The sequence below is a fragment of the Pseudophryne corroboree genome, chromosome 11, assembly GCF_028390025.1.
Source record: "Pseudophryne corroboree isolate aPseCor3 chromosome 11, aPseCor3.hap2, whole genome shotgun sequence".
NCBI classification, from domain to species: Eukaryota; Metazoa; Chordata; class Amphibia; order Anura; family Myobatrachidae; genus Pseudophryne; species Pseudophryne corroboree.
The window spans coordinates 337,453,815-337,469,292 of NC_086454.1; the positions used below are offsets into that span (position 1 = coordinate 337,453,815).

General features: G+C 46.2%; 1 protein-coding gene across 1 annotated transcript in view; it reads right to left on the reverse strand.

The window, feature by feature from the left end:
• GINS3 (GINS complex subunit 3) overlaps nt 1–15,478 on the reverse strand; it is a 32,249-nt gene that overhangs the window by 1,288 nt on the left and 15,483 nt on the right. The gene's annotated exons all lie outside the window — the stretch shown is intronic.

The following is a 15,478-nucleotide window of genomic DNA, read 5'->3' on the forward strand; positions in this document are numbered from 1 at the left end:
CCAGAGCTCATTCTGACCATGTTACAGGCAAACCACTTTGTAGCTGCATTTTAATTGCCTGTAATCGCACTGGACTCGCTACATAAAATGAGAATGACAACCTTTTATCCGCTATATAGGCGTTGTTCTGTATCCGCTGCATGGTTACTACGTGTATTACGGCCTGTGCTGGGCATAGGACATGTTTCCAGTGCAGAACGTTCAGTGCAGCCACATCACAGAGCTCAGTAAGTACCACGCGTGGAAATACGCCGTAACTAATACATGCAACCAGGAGACGCGTCTCACAGCCAAGAAAGCCATGGGCTGCTATTACTGCCTCATTTATATAGTGCTGGCATATCACCCACAGAAGGTACCAATGGCCTGACCCATTCAGCTTACAATCTAAGAGGTACGAGGAACAGGAATACATAGGGTGTAAGAGTTGTAGCCGGGGAAAGTGTGCGCTTACTGTATAGCAACAGCGTTACCAGGCGCCGGATATAAAGCCGCATAAATCCTGAATAAAGGCAGGAAGAGGGCCATTCATTTTTATTGGGCGCCCATCAGAACAATTCAATTGTTTCTCCGATGGGGCGCTCATTACTTTTTAAGCTCCCAAATACTGTAGATGGTGTTTAGCCGCAAATAGTGGCTGATCCCGGCTAAAGTCCTGGTTTGGGCGCCTAAACCACAGACATATCGCCGTCTCAAAAGGCAGCGAGAAGAAATGTCTCTCCCGGCGCTAATGAGCATCCAAATGTTGCAACAATTTAATTGCTCTGTTTTGCGTTCCCTAGTGGTTGCCTCGGGGGAAATTACTGAATCGCCCCCAAAGTGCTCAAGCCCTTGGCACAGACACAAAACATATGCTGAGCACCCTTCTGTATGGGGTGGGGCCACTGCCCGGGGTCCTGCATACTCCCCCTGTATGTCTTCCCCCGATTATCCCACAGCTCTAGGTATGAGAGCATAATAAATATAAGGGTTATTATGTGCACAATGAGGTATACACATGATATACTGGGGTGTAATATACACTGGAGGTATACACATGATATACTGGGGTGTAATATACACTGAGGTATACACATGATATACTGGGGTGTAATATACACTGAGGTATACTGGGGTGTAATATACACTGAGGTATACACATGATATACTGGGGTGTAATATACACTGAGGTATACACATGATATATTGGGGTGTAATATATATACTGGAGGTATACACATGATATACTGGGGTGTAATATACAGTGAGGTATACACGATATACTGGGGTGTAATATACACTTGAGGTATACACATGATATACTGGGGTGTAATATACACTGAGGTATACACATGATATACTGGGGTGTAATATACACTGAGGTATACACATGATATACTGGGGTGTAATATACACTGGAGGTATACACATGATATACTGGGGTGTAATATACACTGGAGGTATACACATGATATACTGGGGTGTAATATACACATGATATACTGGGGTGTAATATACACAATATATTGGGGTGAAATATACACTGAGGTATACACACGATATACTGGGGTGTAATATACACTGAGGTATACACATGATATATTGGGGTGTAATATATATACTGGAGGTATACACATGATATACTGGGGTGTAATATACAGTGAGGTATACACATCATATAATGGGGTGTAATATACACTGAGGTATACACATGATATACTGGGGTGTAATATACACTGAGGTATACACATGATATACTGGGGTGTAATATACACTGAGGTATACACATGATATACTGGGGTGTAATATACACTGGAGGTATACACATGATATACTGGGGTGTAATATACACTGGAGGTATACACATGATATACTGGGGTGTAATATACACTGGAGGTATACACATGATATACTGGGGTGTAATATACACTGGAGGTATACACATGATATACTGGGGTGTAATATACACATGATATACTGGGGTGTAATATACACAATATATTGGGGTGAAATATACACTGAGGTATACACACGATATACTGGGGTGTAATATACACTGAGGTATACACATGATATACTGGGGTGTAATATACACTGGAGGTATACACATGATATACTGGGGTGTAATATACACTGGAGGTATACACATGATATACTGGGGTGTAATATACACTGGAGGTATACACATGATATACTGGGGTGTAATATACACATGATATACTGGGGTGTAATATACACAATATATTGGGGTGAAATATACACTGAGGTATACACACGATATACTGGGGTGTAATATACACTGAGGTATACACACGATATACTGGGGTGTAATATACACTGAGGTATACACAATATACTGGGGTGTGATATACACTGAGGTATACACACAATATACTGGGGTGTAATATACACTGAAGTATACACATGATATACTGGGGTGTAATATACACTGGAGGTATACACATGATATACTGGGGTGTAATATACAATGAGAAATACACATGATATATTGAGGTGTAATATACACATGATATACTGGGGTGTAATATACACATGATATATATAGGGGTGTAATATACACTGAGGTATACACATGATATACTGGGGTGTAATATACACCGAGGTATACACTTGATATACTGGGGTCTAATACAGTGAGGTAAACACATGATATATTGGGGTGTAATATACACTGGAGGTATACATATGATATATTGGGGTGTAATATACACATGATATATTGTAGTCACCCCAATGGCGTGTAATATACACTGAGGTATACACATGATATACTGGGGTGTAATATACACATGATATATATTAGGGTGTAATATACACTGTGAGAAATACACATGATATACTGGGGTGTAATATACACTGAGGTATACACATGATATACTGGGGTGTAATATACACCGAGGTATACATATGATATACTGGGGTGTAATATACACTGGAGGTATACATATGATATGTTGGGGTGTAATATACACCGAGGTATACATATGATATATTGGGGTGTAATATACACTGGAGGTATACATATGATATATTGGGGTGTAATATACACTGAGGTATACACATGATATATTGGGGTGAAATATACACTGAGGTATACACATGATATATTGGGATGTAATAGGATTTTAATTACCTACCGGTAAATCCTTTTCTCGTAGTCCGTAGAGGATGCTGGGGTTCCATTTAGTACCATGGGGTATAGACGGGTCCACCAGGAGCCATGGGCACTTTAAGAATTTGATAGTGTGGACTGGCTCCTCCCTCTATGCCCCTCCTACCAGACTCCGTTTAGAAACTGTGCCCGAGGAGACGGACATACTTCGAGAGGATTATACACAGATAGTGGTGAGATGAACACCAGCTCATACATAACAAAAAAGGAAAGCCAAGCTAACCAAACTGAAAGTAACAATGCATGAAAACGAAGCACGGGGCGGGCGCCCAGGATCCTCTACGGACTACGAGAAAAGGATTTACCGGTAGGTAATTAAAATCCTGTTTTCTCTTATGTCCTAGAAGATGCTGGGGTTCCATTTAGTACCATGGGGATGTACCAAAGCTCCCAGTAAGGAAGGGAGAGTGCAGAGGTTCCTGCAGAACCTATTGACCAAACTGTAGGTCCTCAGAGGCCAAAGTATCGAACTTGTACAACTTAGCAAACGTGTTCGACCCTGACCATGTACAGCTTTGCCGAGCAGCTAAAGCCGAGTCACCCCGGGCAGCCGCCCAGGAAGAACCCACTTTACGAGTAGAGTGGGCCTGAACAGATTTTGGACACGGCAAGCCTGTCATAGAATAAGCATGCTGGATAGGAAACCTGATCCAGCGAGAAATCTTCTGCTTAGGAGCAGGACACCCAACCTTGTTGGGATCATAAAGGACAAACAGAGCATCCGACTTCCTGTGACAATAAGTTCTCTTCACATATATTTTCAAAGCCCTCACAACATCCAAGGACTTTGAGGCAATTGAGGAATCAGTAGCCACTGGCACCACAATAGGTTGGTTGATATGAAAACTCGACACAACCTTTGGAAGAAATTGCTGACGCGTTCTGGGCTCAGCTCTATCTTCATGGAAAATCAAGTAGGGGCTCTTGCATGACAATGCCCCCAATTGTGACACACGTCTAGCAGATGCCAATGCCAACAGTGTGACCGCCTTCCAAGTAAGAAACTTGACGTTCACCTCCTGTAAAGGCTCGAACCCATCCGATTGCAGCAACACATTAAGATCCCAAGGTGCCGTAGGAGGCACAAAGGGTGGTTGGATGTGCAGAACTCCTTTCAAGAATGTCTGAACCTCAGGGAGAGCAGCCAATTGTTTCTGGACGAAAACAGACAAGGCCGAAATCTGGACTTTTATGGAGCCCAAGCGTAGGCCCACATTCACACCTGCTTGTAGAAAGAGGAGAAACCGTCCCAGGTGAAACTCCACCGCAGGAAACTTCTTGGATTCACACCAAGACATACTTTTTCCAAATCTGATGGTAATGTTTAGACGTTACTCCCTTCCTAGCATGGATCAGAGTAGGAATGACCTTGTTCGGAATACCCTTCCGAGCTAAGATCTGGAGTTCAACCTCCATGCCGTCAAACGTAGCAGTGGTAAGTCTTGATAGGCGAACGGCCCCTGTTGTAGAAGGTCCTCGCGAAGAGGAAGAGGCCTCGGATCCTCCAGCAGTAATTCCAGAAGATCCGCGTACCAAGCCCTTCTTGGCCAGTCCGGAGCAAGTAGGATCGCCTGAACTCTTGTTCTTTTTATTAGTTTGAGAATCCTTGGGATGAGTGAAAGTAAAGGGAACACATACATACACTGACTGGAACACCCACGGAGTTACAAGGGCGTCCACCGCCACTGCTTGTGGGTCTCTCGACCTGGAACAGTACCTCCAAAGCTTCTTGTTGAGGCGGGAGGCCATCATGTCTATTTGAGGTACACCCCATCGACTTGTTACCTCTGCAAACACCTCTGGGTGGAGGCCCCATTCTCCTGGATGGAGATTGTCTGCTTAGGAAGTTCGCTTCCCTGTTGTCCACTCCCGGAATGAAGATTGCCGACAGCGCCACCGCGTGCTTTTCTGCCCAGAGGATTCTTGTTACCTCTGACATCGCCGCTCTGCTCTTCGTTCCGCCCTGTCGGTTTATGTAGGACACTGCCGTTACATTGTCCGACTGAACCTGAATGGCTTGATCTTGCAGAAGATGTACCACTTGTAGAAGGCCGTTGTATACGGCCCTTAGTTCCAGAACGTTTATCGGAAGGATGGATTCCAGATTTGACCACTTTCCTTGGAAGTTTTCCCCTAGGGTGACTGCTCCCCAACCTCTGAGACTTGCATCCGTAGTTAGAAGGATCCAATTCTGAATCCCGAACCTGCGGCCCTCGAGAAGGCGAGAAGCTTGCAGCCAACAGAGGAGTGAAATTCTGGCTTTTCGGCGACAGATGTATCCGCTGGTGCATGTGAAGATGAGATCCCGACCATTTGTCCAGGAGATCCAGTTGGAAGGACCTTGCATGAAATCTTCCGTACTGTAGAGCCTCGTAGGAGGCTACCATCTTCCCCCAGAAGGCGAATGCACTAATGAACCGATACCCGGGGTGGCTTCAGGACATCCCGGACCATTGATTGGATCACCAACGCTTTCTCCACCGGTAGAAAGACCTTCTGCACTTCCGTGTGGAGTATCATCCCCAGGAAGGGCAGTATCCTTGTCGGCTCCAAATGTGACTTTGGAAGGTTCAGGATCCATCCATGATCCTGTAGTAGTCGAGTTGAGAGAGCAATACTCTGTAGCAGTCTCTCCCTGGAAGATGCTTTTATCAGCAGATCGTCCAGAAAGGGAATTATGTTCACTCCCTGCTTGCGGAGGAGTAGCATCATCTCTGCCATGACCTTGGTAAACACCCTCGGTGCTGTGGAGAGGCCAAATGGCAGCGCCTGGAACCGATAGCGACAGTCAAGCAGCGCAAATCTTAGATAAGCCTGGTGAGGCGGCCAGAGCAGAATGTTAAGGTACGCATCCTTGATATTTAGAGATACCAGGAATTCCCCCTCCTCCAGATCTGAGATCACTGCTCTCAGAGACTCCATCTTGAATTTGAATTCCCTCAAGTAGGGGGTTCAATGACTTTAGATTTAATATCGGCCTTACCGAACCGTCCGGTTTCGGTACCACAAACAGGCTTGAGTAATAACACTTGTGTTTTTGGCAAGGTGGAACTGGAACAATGACATTTGTTTGAACCAATTTTTGAATGGCTTCCTGTAGGATAGCACTTTGTCAGCGAAGAATTTGAAGAATCTGTGAGGTGGGAACACTTGAAACTCCAGTTTGTACCCCTGGGTAACATTATCTTTTACCCAGGGGTTTAGGCATGATGACGCTCAGACGTGACTGAAATTCTTTAGTCTCGCTCACACCTGCCCGATCTCCAGGCTGGGAGGTCCACCGTCATGCTGAAGACTTTGAGGAAGCAGAACCTGGTTTCTGTTCCTGAGAACCTGTCAGTGCAGGTTTTTTCTGGATTTTCCACGACCACCTCTAAAGAAAGTGGAAGGGGTTTTGGATTTTCTAACTTCTGCACTCCAAAAGAACTGCAGTGTAGACGTAGGATAAGATTTCCTAGGCGGTGGAGCTGCTGTGGGAAGAACGGTTGACTTACCCGCAGTTGCCGTGGAAATCCACGCATCCAGTGCATCCCCAAACAGAGCCTGACCTGTGAAGTGTAGGTTCTCCACACTTTTCTTGGATTCTGCATCCGCAGTCCATTGGCGTAGCCAGAGCCCTCTGCGTGCCGAGACTGCCATGGAAGTAGCCCTTGTATTCAGCATGCCAAGGTCCTTCATGGCCTCCACCATGAAACTTGCATGTGAAGCCAAAACAATTCAATGTCACTCCTATCCATAGTATCTAAATCTTCTAGTAACGTGCCTTACCACTTTACTATGGCTTTAGAAATCCACACACAAGCAATAGCGGGTCTAGAGTGAATTGAGCATAGTCTCAACATTGCGGTAAGCCGGCTTTTTTAAAGTGGTTGAACCAAGGTCAGGTAAAACCACCTTCTTTGACAATCTAGACACAGAAGCGTCTAGAATAGGGGGGTTTGCCCACTTTTTTCTGTCCTCTTTAAGGAAAGGGAAAGCAATAAGAACCCTTTTTGGGATCTGGAATTTTTTCTCTGGGATTTTTCAAAGAGTTTAACTCCTTAGAAGCCAGGAAGGTAAGCGAGGATTTCTTACTTTCTGTAAAATAGGATTCCTTTACCTGCTCAGGTACCTTCTCAGTAATATGTAAAATGTCCCCAATGTCTTCAATCATTATCTGCACCCCCTTTGCAAGTGATGCATCCCCCCCTTGCATATCCCCATCACCGATCCCTGTATCAGAGTCGGTATCAGGGTCAGCTTGCATTATCTGGGCAAGTGTACGTTTTTATGGGTCTGTAGGGGGGATCTTAGACAAAGCACTGGGGGCTGAGTATGTCAAAACCTCCACAGATTTTCTCAAAAACTGTGTTTCTTTCTCATTATGTGACATCCTTGTAGAAAATAAGAATTTAATTACCGATAATTCTATTTCTCATAGTCCGTAGTGGATGCTGGGGACTCTGTAAGGACCATGGGGAATAGCGGCTCCGCAGGAGACTGGGCACATCTAAAGAAAGCTTTAGGATTAACTGGTGTGCACTGGCTCCTCCCCCTATGACCCTCCTCCAAGCCTCAGTTAGGATACTGTGCCCGGACGAGCGTACACAATAAGGAAGGATTTTGAATCCCGGGTAAGACTCATACCAGCCACACCAATCACACCGTATAACCTGTGATCTAACCCCGGTTAACAGTATGATAACAGAGGAGCCTCTGAAAGATGGCTCACAACAATAACAACCCGATTTTTGTAACAATAACTATGTACAAGTATTGCAGACAATCCGCACTTGGGATGGGCGCCCAGCATCCACTACGGACTATGAGAAATAGAATTATCGGTAAGTAAATTCTTATTTTCTCTAACGTCCTAAGTGGATGCTGGGGACTCCGTAAGGACCATGGGGATTATACCAAAGCTCCCAAACGGGCGGGAGAGTGCGGATGACTCTGCAGCACCAAATGAGAGAACTCCAGGTCCTCCTCAGCCAGGATATTAATTTTGTAGAATTTTACAAACGTATTTGCTCCTGACCAAGTAGCTGCTCGGCAAAGTTGTAAAGCCGAGACCCCTCGGGCAGCCGCCCAAGATGAGCCCACCTTCCTTGTGGAGAGGGCATTTACAGATTTTTGGTTGTGGCAGGCTTGCCACAGAATGTGCAAGCTGAATTGTACTACAAATCCAACGAGCAATAGTCTGCTTAGAAGCAGGAGCACCCAGCTTGTTGGGTGCACACAGGATAAACAGCGAGTCAGATTTCCTGACTCCAGCCGTCCTGGAAACATATATTTTCAGGGCACCGACAACGTCTAGCAACTTGGAGGCCTCCAAGTCCCTAGTAGCCGCAGGCACCACCAATAGGTTGGTTCAGGTGAGACGCTGAAACCACCTTGGGGAGAAACTGAGGACGAGTCCTCAATTCCGCCCTATCCGAATGGAAAATCAGATAAGGGCTTTTTCAGGATAAAGCCGCCAATTCTGACACGCGCCTGGCCCAGGCCAGGGCCAACCGCATGACCACTTTTCCTGTGAGATATTTTAACTCCACAGATTTAAGTGGTTCAAACCAATGTGACTTTTGGAACCCAAAACTACATTGAGATCCCAAAGTGCCACTGGAGGCACAAAAGGAGGCTGTATATGCAGTACCCCTTTTACAAACGTCTGAACTTCAGGGACTGAAGCTAGTTCTTTTTGGAAGAAAATTGACAGGGCCGCAAATTTGAACCTTAATGGACCCCAATTTCAGGCCCATAGACAGTCCTGTTTGCAGGAAATGTAGGAATCGACCCAGTTGAATTTCCTCCGTCGGGCCTTACTGGCCTCGCACCACGCAACATATTTTCGCCAATTGCGGTGATAATGTTTTTGCGGTTACATCCTTCCTGGCTTTGATCAGGATAGGGATGACTTCATCCAGAAAGCCTTTTTTTCTTCAGGATCCGGCGTTCAACCGCCATGCCGTCAAACGCAGCCGCGGTAAGTCTTGGAACAGACAGGGTCCTTGCTGGAGCAGGTCCCTTCTTAGAGGTAGAGGCCACGGATCCTCCGTGAGCATCTCTTGAAGTTCCGGTTACCAAGTCCTTCTTGGCCAATCCGGAGCCACGAATATAGTGCTTTCTCCTCTCCATCTTATCAATCTCAGTACCTTGGGTATGAGAGGCAGAGGAGGGAACACATACACTGACTGGTACACCCACGGTGTTACCAGAGCGTCTACAACTATTGCCTGAGGGTCTCTTGACCTGGCGCAATACCTGTCGAGTTTTTTAATCATGTGGACGACTTCTAGGTGAAGTCCCCACTCTCCCGGGTGGAGGTCGTGCTGAGGAAGTCTGCTTCCCAGTTGTCCACTCCCGGAATGAATACTGTTGACAGTGCTATCGCATGATTTTCCGCCCAGCGAAGAATCCCTGCAGCTTCTGCCATTGCCCTCCTGCTTCTTGTGCCACCCTGTCTGTTTACGTGGGTGACTGCCATGATGTTGTCCGACTGGATCAACACCGGCTGACCTTGAAGCAGAGGTCTTGCTAAGCTTAGAGCATTGTAAATGGCCCTTAGCTTCAGGATATTTATGTGAAGTGATGTATCCAGGCTTGACCCTAAGCCCTGGATATTCCTTCCCTGTGTGACTGCTCCCCAGCCTCGCAGGCTGGCATCCGTGGTCACCAGGACCCAGTCCTGAATGCAGAATCTGCGCCCCTCTAGAAGATGAGCACTCTGCAACCACCACATGATGGATACCCTTGTCCTTGGTGACAGGGTTATCCGCTGATGCATCTGAAAATGCGACCCGGACCATTTGTCCAGTAGGTTCCACTGGAAAGTTCTTGCGTGGAATCTAACGAATGGGATTGCTTCGTAGGAAGCCACCATTTTTACCCAGAACCCTTGTGCATTGATGCACTGAGACTTGGTTCGGTTTTAGGAGGTTCCTGACTAACTCGGATAACTCCCTGGTTTTCTCTTCCGGGAGAAACACCTTTTTTCTGGACTGTTCCAGGAACATCCCTAGGAAACAGAAGACAAGTCGTCGGAACCAGCTGCGATTTTGGAATATTGAGAATCCAATCGTGCTGCCGCAACACTACCCGAGATAGTGCTACACCGACTTCCAACTGTTCCCTGGATCTTACCCTTATCAGGGAATCGTCCAAGTAAGGGATAACTAAAATTCCCTTCCTTCGAAGGGATATAATTTCGGCCATTACCTTGGTAAAGACCCGGGGTGCCGTGGACCATCCCTACGGCAGCGTCTGAACTGATAGGGACAGTTCTGTACCATAACCTGAGGTACCCTTGGTGAGAAGGGTAAATTTTGACATTAAGGTAAGCATCCTTGATGTCCCAAGACATCATGTAGTCCCCTTCTTCCAGGTTCGCAATCACTGCTCTGAGTGACTCAATCTTGAATTTGAACCTCTGTATGTAAGTGTTCAAAGATTTTAGATTTAGAATCGGTTTCACCGGGCCTTCTGGCTTCGGTACCACAATAGTGTGGAATAATACCCCGTTCCCTGGTGCAGGAGGGGTACCTTGATTATCACCTGCTGGGTGAATGGCTTCCAAAACTGCCTCCCTGTCAGAGGGAGACGTCGGTAAAGCCGACTTTTGGAAACGGCGAGGGGGAGACGTCTCGAATTTCAATATGTACCCTTGAGATATTACCTGAAGGATCCAGGGGTCTACTTGCGAGTGAGCCCACTGCGCACTGAAATTCATTGAGAACGGGCCCCCACCGTGCCTGAGTTTGTAAGGCCCTAGCGTCATACTGAGGGCTTTTGCAGAGGCGGGAAAGGATTTCTGTTCCTGGGAACTGGGTAATCTCTTCAGCCTTTTTCCTCTCCCTCTGTCACGAGCAGAAAAGAGGAACCTTTTGTCCGCTTGCCAACAAAGGACTGCGCCTGATAATACGGCGTCTTATTTTGAGAGGCGACCTGGGGTACAAACGTGGATTTCCCAGTTGTTGCCGTGGCCACCAGGTCTAAAAGACCGACCCCAAATGTCCCCTTTTAAAGGCAATACTTCCAAATGCCGTTTGGAATCCGCATCACCTGACCATTTTACTGGTAGAATTAGACAACGCACTTATACTTGATGCCAGTCGGCAAATATTCCGCTGTGCATCATGCATATATAGAAATGCATCTTTTAAATGCTCTATAGGCAATAATATACTATCCTTATCTAGGATATCAATATTTCCAGTCAGGGAATCCGACCATGCCAACCCAGCACTGCACCTCCAGGCTGAGGCGATTGCTGGTCGCAGTATAACACCAGTATGTGTGTGAATACATTTTTGGATACCCTCCTGCTTTCTATCAGCAGGATCCTTAAGGGCGGCCATCTCATGAGAAGGTAGAGCCCTTGTTCTTACAAGCGTGTGAGCGCCTTATCCCCCCTAGGGGTGTTTCCCAACGCACCCCTAACCTCTGGCGGGAAAAGGTATACAGCCAATACTTTTTAAGAAATTATCAATTGTTATCGGGGGGAAACCCACGTATCATCACACACCTCATTTTATTTTTCAGATTCAGGAAAACTACAGGTAGTTTTTCCCTCACCGAACATAATACCCCTTTTTGGTGGTACTCGTATTATCAGAAATGTATAAAACATTTTCCATTGTCTCAATCATGTAACGTGTGGCCCTACTGGAAATCACGGTCGTCTCTTCACCGTTGACACAGGAGTCAGTATCCGTGTCGGCGTCTGTATCTGCCATCTGAGGTAACGGGCGCTTTAGAGCCCCTGACGGCCTATGAGACGTCTGGACAGGCACAAGCTGAGTAGCCGGCTGTCTCATGTCAACCACTGTTTTTTTTATATAGAGCTGACACTGTCACGTAATTTTCAACAGTACATCCACTCAGGTGTCGACCCCCTAGGTGGTGACATCACTGTTACAGACACTCTGCTCCGTCTCCACATCATTTTCTCCTCATACATGTCGACACAAACGTACCGACACACAGCACACACACAGGGAATGCTCTGATAGAGGACAGGACCCCACTAGCCCTTTGGGGAGACAGAGGGAGAGTATGCCAGCACACACCAGAGCGCTATATATATAGCTATATATATATATATATATATATATATATATATATATATATATATATATATATATATATATATATATATATATATATATATATATATAACTTGTGGTAGGTCCGGCACTCCAATAACTGAAGAGAATGTGTCCTGTTGCCTTCACTGTCCAAATGGATAAATACAATCAAGCGATGTGCGGCACTCAGGTATTGAAATAAATAGTCGCCACTATCTGTCCGTCTTCAACGTTTCAATTTTTACTCAAAAAATTGTCATCAGGATGCTTCCTGATGACAATTTTTTGAGTAAAAATTGAAACGTTGAAGACGGACAGATAGTGGTGACTATTTATTTCAATACCTGAGTGCCGCACATCGCTTGATTGTATATATATATATATATATATATATATATATATATATATATATATATATATATATACACACAGGGATAACCTTATATAAGTGTTTTTCCCCTTATAGCTGCTGTATGTTTTAATACTGCGCCTAATTAGTGCCCCCCTCTCTTTTTTTAACCCTTTCTGTAGTGCAGGGAAGAGCCAGGGAGCTTCCCTCCAACTGAGCTGTGAGGGAAAATGGCGCCAGTGTGCTGAGATAGGCTCCGCCCCCTTTTTGGCGGCCTTATCACCCGTTTTTCTGTATATTCTGGCAGGGGTTAAATGCATCCATATAGCCCAGGAGCTATATGTGATGCATTTTTTGCCATGTAAGGTATTTTTATCGTGTTTTATTGCGTCTCAGGGCGCCCCCCCCCAGCTCCCTGCACCCTCAGTGACCGGAGTATGAAGTGTGCTGAGAGCAATGGCGCACAGCTGCAGTGCTGTGCGCTACCTTATTGAAGACAGGAACGTCTTCTGCCGCCGATTTTTCCGGACCTCTTCGCTCTTCTGGCTCTGTAAGGGGGCCGGCGGCGCGGCTCCGGGACCCATCCAGGCTGAACCTGTGATCGTCCCTCTGGAGCTAATGTCCAGTAGCCAAGAAGCCCAATCCACTCTGCACGCAGGTGAGTTCGCTTCTTCTCCCCTTAGTCCCTCGATGCAGTGAGCCTGTTGCCAGCAGGTCTCACTGAAAATAACAAACCTAAACTAAAACTTTCACTAAGAAGCTCAGGAGAGCCCCTAGTGTGCACCCTTCTCGTCGGGCACAGAAATCTAACTGAGGCTTGGAGGAGGGTCATAGGGGGAGGAGCCAGTGCACACCAGTTAATCCTAAAGCTTTCTTTAGATGTGCCCAGTCTCCTGCGGAGCCGCTATTCCCCATGGTCCTTACGGAGTCCCCAGCATCCACTTAGGATGTTAGAGAAATCTGGGATATCATTCCCCTTATAGAATCCACCCATGGGGGTTCGGATTCAGAAGGCTGGGAAAGCACATTGCAGTCCTGAGTACATGGAATTGACTCCTCAGGAGAAGATCAGGGCCGGCGACAGGGGGGGTCAAAGGGGACAACTGTACCGGGCCCCAAGGGTCAGAGGGGCCCCAAGGATATGCCACTTAGTGACCGTCAGGGGTGTGAGCCGTCTTGTCCAAATAGGTGGTGTGGGCGCAGCCTCAGAGTAAACAGGAGGGCGGGGGTAGCAAGTCTGCGCTGTATAGGACTGAGACAGCTGGCCATGTGGAGAGTGCCAGGGCTCCCTAAGGGCTCAGTACAAAAGTACAAAATGAAAAAGGGGGTGTGCTCTCTCTACAATGGAGCCTCAGAGTGACAGAAGCCTCTTACACACAGTCATTATGCGGCGCAAGTGTGCACCTGCTATTCCGGGTCCCTATCTGTTGCAAGCAGTTATTGGACATGGCAGCAGCTCCGCTGGGCAGGATTCCTGTGCCCTGTGCTGGCCTCTTCTGGTGGGGTGTGAGGGCCGCATGGTATCTGCTGTGTGGTGTGCGGGTCTGGATAGTGGAAAGTGCAGCGCAGGTGAATCTCTCCCCGGGGTAAGAGTGGATTGGTGAGGGTATATATTGCTTTGGCATAGGGTAGGGGAGCTGGGAATGCAGCATGTAGTCATTGGGGACAGACAGACTGAGGGAGCCACAGCTGGGTTGGACACATGTCCCCAGCATGGATGTTATTTGTGAGAATATTCCAATATGCCATATGCTGACTTTGCACTAGTCGTGTCTTGGATGACATTAAATCACTTTATGCTATGAATGGAGTGCTGGTCTTGTCTGCAGCATAGCCCCTGCTGGAGCCTGTGTGTGTGTGTGTGTGTGTGTGTGTGTGTGTGTGTGTGTGTGTGTGTGTGTGTGTGTGTGTGTGTGTGTGTGTGTGTGTGTGTGTGTGTGTGTGTGTGTATGTATGTATGTATGTATGTATGTATGTATGTATGTATGTATGTATGTATGTATGTATATATATATATATATATATATATATATATATATATATATATATATATATATAGATATAGATATATATAGGAATAGTCCGGCGGCACTCACGGCAATAAAGACAAAAGGCAGCTCCAATCAGCCAACGTTTCAATGTTATTTGTTCAACATTTTCCTCAGGGCATAATACAATATACAAACATCACATACCTTTATACCTCCACTGATCCGTCCATTCCTCCGGCCGTCCGCGCGCCATGCTCGATAAAATGACGTCATCACGGTGCGCCCGGACACCAAGTAGTACGTAGGGACCAGAGCACCATAATTATACAAAGTGCAAAGTGCTGAATAAAAAAACAAACAAGACAAACAGTAACATTACACATATTCAAAGAGTTACACTGTAGCAGCCTGCCTGTAGTATATTATAACAATGACAAAATATGTGCATACTATCAAAGGAGCTTTCATACATAATTGCACAATCGAGATTGTGTCATGAAACGATGTATAACTGATACAAATAAAGCCAAAGTACATTTCCCTTAACTCTATAGGCATAATACTAATATCTTATAGAAAGCATGATAATCCTAACTGTTCGTTTAACCCACGGGGGGACAGTGTATCCAGTAGAAAAATCCACTTGGATTCTGCTTGTAATAACCGAAGACCCCGATCACCCCCCCGTTTTAGCGGGGGGGGGGGGGGGGGGTGATCTATTATACGATGGCGTAAAGTCGCTAGAGAATGGCGGGCTTCAACAAAGTGTCTGGGGACCGGTAAATCACTTTTCCCTGACAATAATGCGTCCCTTATCGATGAACGGTGGTTCGCCATGCGTTCCTTAAATGTACTTTCAGTTTTGCCCACGTAGTGCAAACCACACGGGCAACTGAGAAGATAA